The sequence below is a fragment of the Theropithecus gelada genome, chromosome 12 (genome assembly GCF_003255815.1).
Source record: "Theropithecus gelada isolate Dixy chromosome 12, Tgel_1.0, whole genome shotgun sequence".
NCBI classification, from domain to species: Eukaryota; Metazoa; Chordata; class Mammalia; order Primates; family Cercopithecidae; genus Theropithecus; species Theropithecus gelada.
The window spans coordinates 49,102,413-49,110,132 of record NC_037680.1 but is presented as its reverse complement, the minus strand read 5'-3'; the positions used below and the strand labels follow the sequence as shown (position 1 = coordinate 49,110,132).

Sequence of the window (7,720 nt, the reverse complement as noted above, 5' to 3'; positions counted from 1 at the left end):
TTTTTTTTTTGTACTTTTTAGTAGAGACGGGGTTTCACCATATTAACCAGGATGGTCTCGATCTCCTGACCTCGTGATCCGCCCGTCTCGGCCTCCCAAAGTGCTGGGATTACAGGCTTGAGCCACCGCGCCCGGCCTTGGGTTTTGTATTTCTATCATTATGGCATGTAAAAGTAAATTAAATTAGAAAGGAATTAACCATTTAGTTTTAACTCTACTTTAGATATATCCAACTTCGGGGCACTAGAATTAAGGCAGACAACTAAATATGAGCACAAGAAAAAAAAAATTGGTTTGAACTTGTCTAGTGACTGCCTTCCAATCTCCAGCTTCATAGAAGACTAAGGTAAAGTTCTGTTTTTTACTCCCTGTGCTCTTCAGATAACTTCATAGGTAAGTGCAGTTATAGTTCCTAGTTTTACAGAAAGGTAACGTATACAGTCAGGAGGCAAAGTTAAAATGAACTCCCTTCATTTAAAAAAAAATTCAGAGTTAAAATTTGTGACTTAGTTATTAATGGAAGCAAGTCTTAAGAGAAAAGAAAAATCTTTTGTCCTGGAAGTAACTGTGTCTGCTTGAGAAGCATACTGACCTCTATAAAGAAAATGGTAGTTATTAGTGTTCGTTCCTGTAACATACAAACTCCCTGCATCCTGGGAGGCAACAGGCTAGGAAAGAGCTTGAACGCTCCGCCTTGGCCCCTTCCCAGAAGGAACAATTCCTCACAAACCGCGAATGGTGAAAGTCAGCAATCCACAAATAACTCAGGTCCAAACTGGGTTCAGCACTCCACCTATGCCGAAGTCTTCCTCACCAAAACGAAGCCTGTACTTCCTCACCGAAACAAAAGGAGAGGGTTACCTATGCCACTTTCTCAACCTCAGTTGGTAAAGTTGCAGTAATGAACTTTGGTACATAATCTGCAGTGAGGAAAATGTCACCATGTCACAGCTTTAGTCTTAGGCCTATTTTCTAGTGGAGTATATTTATTTTGGTGAAATAACAAGCTGCCATTGCTTTTTATTATCGTACGAAAGACGCAGAGTACATTATTCAACTCACAAAATCTCTACCTGTGTTATGCACATTTTTCACACTAATCGAGAAAATTACCACAAACTAATTTTGAATGAATTATGGTCACCCAGTGTTTGTTACAATTTCCTTTTCACCAGTAATCCAATATGGTCTCCTACATTTTTCAAAAAATGGAAGACTTTATATAGTGGATTCCACAGAGAAAATAGCACAGGAAAGAGAGAATGTGACTAAAAATCGTAGTGATTATATTGAACCAAGAGCATATGTGACTTGAAGGAAGTAAAATGGACAATTGTCATTTAAAGTGAGACATATTAAATCTTGACTGGGCAATAAGTAATAAGGAGCTGAGCTCTTTTGCTTAGGTGACACTAATTTTCACCTTAAAAATATGATAGTGCCACAGCTAGTAAAGAAGATATATTTATTGGCATTTTGGGACTAAAAGTACTAGTTTGGTTCCAGAGATAGAAAATAACTCAGGAAGCTTAGAAGAGGTCAACCTGGGAAGACAGGATTCTTTCTCCCCACTGTGGCTCTGCAGGAAGCAATAACCTCCCCTCCGGGCAAGGTCGACCCTCCAAGTCCAGATGAGAAGAGTTCCCTCTGTCTGCTCTTTCCTCTGCCTTATGACCCAGAGGTTTTGCAGCTGCGATCCTGGCAGCCCCTGGCCTCCTCAGGGAGCTGCGGAATTCAAGCCCTGGAAATGGAGCTCTGCTTTCAGCTGCACCTGGGTCCTGACCTGCTTAAGACAGGCCTGTCTGGACCTAAGAGAACCCCACTGCCACCCACTCAGCTACTCCCTAACAGATTGCAAAGACAAAGTCTTTTTCATTTCTTTATATCCATTGACTCCTCGAGTCATTGAAACTCAATAAATATTTACTGAGCACCTACAATGTGCCAGACACTGTGATAGGCACTGAAAAAAGGGCAAAGGACGAGCAGATAAATTTCCTACTTGCAGGGAACGCTGTGGTAGTGAGTAAAATGAGACATAGGAAATAAACACATAAATATATAATATGTCCAATGGCGATAATTGATGTGAAGGATGATTAAGCAAAACAAAGAAATGCAGAGACAGGGAAGGGGCATCTATCTGGTATGAAGTAGTCAGAGAAGGCCTCTCTGGTCAGATGACATTTGGGCAGAACCTGGGGCCTGTCTCAGCACCACCTGTCCCTTCCTCAGCCACTTGCTCCCTGCAGCCACCACAGGCCCCTGTGGTTTTCCTGCCTGAGGCTCACCAGCCACAGGCCTAGAATATCTGGCTTCTCTCCCCATGTCCAAACTCAGCAGAAATGCCAAGCTGCAGGGCCTTGTTTCCCGAGCAACTGCCAATGGGGCTGAATGATGCAACACGGAAAGGAAGAGGATTTAATTCCCCCTGAATGGACTTTGACCAGTGGGAGACAGGAAACAGGAGATTGGAGGATACTGGGCAGCTGAACTGCCTCTTCCTTTCCCCCTCCGTCTGGTGCACAATTTCTCCACACAGCCTGCTGTGTGGCCAAGCCTGTGCACCGACTGAGTGTTATGGGTTCACCTATGTTCCCCAAAGAGATATGTCAAAGTCCTAACCCCCAGGAACTGTGAATGTGGCTTTATAGTATTTGGAAATAGGGTCTTTGCTGATGGAATCAAGTTAAGATGAAGTCATTAAGGGAGTGGGGGCCTAATCCAATCTCTGGTCCTTAGAAGGAGAAAGACAGAGACATATCAGGAGAAGATAGTGAGGTGACATTGGAGGCAGAGATTGGAGTAATGTATCTAAATGCTAGGCAACACCACAGAGAGCCTCAAACACTAAGCCTAGAAGAGGCAGGGAAGGAGCCTCCCCTACAGGTTTCAGAGGGAGCATGGCCTCGCCATACTTGAATTTCAGACTTCTAGCATCCAGAACTGTGACACAATACATTTCTGTTGTTCTGAGTGACAACAGTGTGTGGTGCGTTACTACAGCTGCTCTGGAAACTAACATATTGAGCGGCCAGCTGTGTGAGATTGTACCTCCCAAGTAACCCTCTAAGCCTTAACCTTTGCCCAGGCCTCTGTTTCCAGAGAACTGTGACAATGATAGGTAGACCTGAATAAAGCAAAGGATGATATCTACAGGGATATTTGAGGCAGGGAGTGCTGACAAGGGAGGAGCTAGTGCAAAGGCCCTGAGGTGGCAGTATGCTTGGTGTGTTGGAGGAGCAGGAGGGCGGCCAGGGTGTTTGGGGAGTGAATAAGGGGAAGAGTGTTCAGAGAAGAAGTCAGAAAAGGGGCCAAAGACATGTTCTCTAGGGCCAGAAAGGCATTTGGATCTTTTCAACATTATCTTCTTGACATGTAATTTATATAATAGTAAAATGAAGAAAATGGGTGACTATTTTGTGATTTTTTTAGATATATAAAACCATGTGATCACCATCCAGATCAAATGTTGAACATTTCCATCACCCCAGAGAGTTCACTCCTGTTACCTTCCAGTTGGTACAACTTACCAATCCTGAAGCAACCACTACTCTCTCTTTTATCACCATAAATTTGTTTTAACCTGTTCCTTAATGGCATATAAACGAAACAACATAGCATGCTTTTGCTCAAAATAGTGCTTGTGAGGCTCATCCAGGTTGCTGTGTGTATACTTCAATTATTTTTATTGCTGAGTAGTATTCCATTGCCTGGATATATCACAAATTATTTATCCATTCTTCTGCTGATGAATATTTGAGTTATTTGCAGTTTAGGCCTGTAATAAATGAAGTTTCTAGGAACATTTATGTTTTCCTCTTATTTTGGTTGTATGCAATCATTTCTCTTGGTATAAACCTAGCAGTGTACTTTCTGGGTCGTCTGGCTTAGGTTTAGGTTAACTGTGTTCGTTTATACCATTTCATACTCCTGCCAGCAATATATGAGTTCCAGATATTCTGCATTCTCACCAACACTTGGAGCCTTTCTGGTAGGTGTGTAGTGGTACTGAATTGTGCTTTTAATATGCATTTTCCTGCTGACTAATGCACTCCTTTTTATATGCCTATTATTCACATATCTTCTTTTATGAAATACGCGTTCAAGTGTTTTGTTCACATTTTATGTTTTTGTTATGGCCACATCTCACTTCCGGAATCTGTATTGGTTATCTCTCGCAGCATTTAAAAAGTACTCTAAAGCTTGACAGCTAAAAACAACAAACATTCGTTCTTTCGCACAATCTCTGCGGGTCAGGAACCTGGGTGCAGCTTCATGGGATGGTTCTGGCTTAGGGTCTCAGGTTGCATTTGAGCTGCTGAGGTTGCAGCCCTACCTATCAAAGCTGAACCAGAGCCAGACTCCATGTCTGAACTCACTTATGTGAGCTTCAGCGTGAGAAATGTATGAATTTTGTTTGACGAAATATTGAAAAGCTTAACAACTTCCTCCTACTCTTATTGGTCTCTTGGTGCCCAGTATCTCAGTCTGAAAAATCTCATCTATAGGAATAAATGGCAGGAAAGACAGAACCAAGGTCCCACAGCTATCAGGGAGGTTGGCAGATGAGTGAGGAGAAAGGGGTGTCAGCAATCTAAAAATATTCAGGCTCACAGAAATATAACTGAAATGACTCACTTTTATTAAGATCCTGCCATCTCACTTAGCAGCTTAAAAAAATAATAGATCACAGCAGAATGTTTCAAATTCTCCATAAATGGCCATGTGATCCGGCAACCTACCTGTGGAAATTTATGCCAAGATTAGAATCTACAAAACACATACAGAGACACACATTAAAGTATTATTTATTAGGAATCTAAATTGTGGAATCATTAAAGAGAATACATATTCCCTCAAAAGAATACCATGGTGTTATTAAAAGTAGTCATTATGAGTGGTTAGGATATAATATAATATTACAGGAAATTCTTAGGATATACTATTAAGTAGAAAAACTTTTCTTCCCAGCTTTTCAATGTGAAAATTTTTGAACTTACAGAAAAGTTGTAAGACCATAAGTGCTTGTATAGCCTTCATCTAGATTCTCCAACAGTGACCACAGTTGCCACATCTCTTTAAGTGTAATGCACCTCCTTTGAGAGTAAGTGCAGACATTTTGACACCATGGTCTAAGTACTACAACACTTATCTAAAATTATCGAAGGAAACTCTTGTACAGTTTTCACACTCAAGACATTTAACTTTGATATAAAGTTTATATTCAAATTTCTCCAAAAGATTTAAAACTATCTTTTTGGCTTGTTTTAGCCAGGACTCAACGGAGAATTGAGCATTGCATTTAGTTGTTGTGCCTCTTTAGTCTTTTTTGATCTAAAACAATCCCTCAACCATTTAAAAAAATTCTTTAATGACTGACATTTTTAAAAGACTCTAGAGCAGTTATTTTACAGAACATCCTTCAAGTTGGATGTGTCTATTTCCTCATGATTAGAAATTACATGAACTTTTTGGCTAAATTCTCCATTTTATTTTGTGTTCAAAATATATTACTCTTTCCCATGTCCTGTGAAAATAAAAAATCTCTAATGTGTTTGTGAAAAAGATTAAACTAAGATTTTGTTTGGATGCAGTGTGTTTTGGACTTAGGTGTGTGTATCTGAATTTCGTCCTTTGTCATCAAGAAAATAGTATAATAACTAAGAACATGTAGCTTAAGAAATCCAGGCACTTGAGAGCCACCGTAAGTAAACTCTAATTCCCACAGCAGAAAGAAGGGGTCTATCCGCTTTTTAACCACCAAACAGTTGTCTATATCAGGGACTGTTTCCTATTCTTTGTTTCCTTCTACTTGCCAGACCGTCTATAAACCAGTAAGGAGTTCATCGGATCATCAGAATAGACTTCAAGACACTAGATCACAATCCCAAAGATTAAAATCATCTGCTTTGCCACTGCTCCGATGGAAGCAGTATGTGTGCCTTCAAAATTGTTTTACTAGAAATTTTGAGTCCTGAAAATACCTGATTTCTAAACTAAACAAGCAGAATCTAGGCAGAGGGATGTGTACATTTCATTTATAACTTAGCCGATTAAGGCTGCCAATAAATCATACCAACTTATATAAGTAACAGCCATGGTAAGGATATTGCCTTAATGGTAAGTGCCTCCTACTTGAGACTTACAAATATGGGTACTATTTCTAGGAACAGCTGACTGAATGCATCCAAGAGCTTGGCTTAAGTCCCAGGGATGACGAAGTTCTTTGAACCCATGCCATCACTCCTACCTCACCTGCCATGATAGTTATTGCCAATTAATCACAGTGTTCTTTTCTATTAGCCTGGACACTGCCTCAGACAATTTCCCAACACAGCTCTACAAGCAGCCACTAATAATAATTTGGAGTCAATACATCAGATGAAATCTTTTATCACCCTTGGAAAATATATTTTTCTAAATCTCATCTAGTTTTTAGCTTCTCGACTTCATCTACACACGAATGGTGAGGGTCCAGGAGTTTGTTTCTTGTGAATGACCTACAGACAACTGGCAAGCCTGGTAAAAATCTCATATCAGAGCAGGCTGACCAGGTGATTTGACAAGGGAAGGAAAGGATAAGATTAGTTAGGGTTGGCCATTTGCCCAGACAATTGACCTCAATATCTCTAAGAGCTGGAACACAAAGTTGATGTCTTGCTCATGAAATAATCCAAGTTGACTCCAGTCTTGGGGGATGGGAGTATATGAGTTCCATTCTACACAGTCATTAGGTATTCAGACCAATAGAGGTTCTGCCTTCTTAAACACCTGACTTCCCACATCACTGTGGGCATTTGCATCCACCTGTTGGTAAGGGAAGGAGCATGGAGGAGTGCCACATGAGTGGCTTTTACAGGGGAGGCCTGAAAGGGGCTCACATCAATTCTGCAATTTTATATTTGCTAGAACACAGTTACATGGCAGTAGCTAACAGTAAGGCAAGCTGTAAAGTGTAGTTTATGGAAGGGCCAACTCTTCCCAATGGCACTGTACTACAGAAGGGAGCATAAATGTTTGGTGGCCAGCCAGTCACCTCTGCCCACAAAGAGGGGCTATTCTGGGAAACTCCAAGTCTTCTTGTAGGACAAGAAAATAATGATAACACTTGAGTGCACACAGCAATATGCCAGACACAATATTGCCTGGCCTTTTCCTAACTGTTCTGTGACTCAGCCAAATGTGAAGATGAAAATCTGGACAGTGAAAATTATTAACCCTTCTGTGCATTACTGGGAAAAATCTATGAAATGTTAATCTCTAGAATATCTTTAAAGATACAATAGGGGCCGGGCATGGTGGCTCACGCCTGTAATCCTAGTATTTTGGGAGGCTGAGACGGGCAGATTACCTGAGGTCAGGAGTTCAAGACCAGCCTGGCCAACATGGTGAAACCCCGTCTCTGCTAAAAATATAAAAATTAGCTGGGCATGGTGGCACACGCCTGTAATCCCAGCTACCTGGGAGGCTGAGGCAGAACTGCTTGCATCTGAGAGACGGAGGTGGCAGTGAGCCGAGATCATGCCACTGCACTCCAGCCTGGCTGACAGAGTGAGACTGTGTCTCAAAACAACAACAACAAAAAGATACAATGGGAGTTCTACTTCTACCTAGGATGTAGAAAGCAGACAAGAACACCTTTTCCACCCTAGAAATAAGAAAAACACAGATAAAATACAAACTCATAATTTTTCTTGAATCCATCAGATTGTTAAGG

The 7,720-nt window shown here is 41.0% G+C and overlaps 1 long non-coding RNA gene across 1 annotated transcript in view; it reads left to right on the top strand.

Annotated features, from left to right (window-relative positions):
* Positions 1-5,737, top strand: part of LOC112636247 — a 13,488-nt gene extending 7,751 nt beyond the window's left edge. Inside the window, exon 4 of the long non-coding RNA XR_003122151.1 lies at positions 1,507-5,737. This is a non-coding gene — a long non-coding RNA (uncharacterized LOC112636247). The remainder of the gene's footprint in view (positions 1-1,506) is intronic.
* Positions 5,738-7,720: the final 1,983 nt, after the last annotated feature.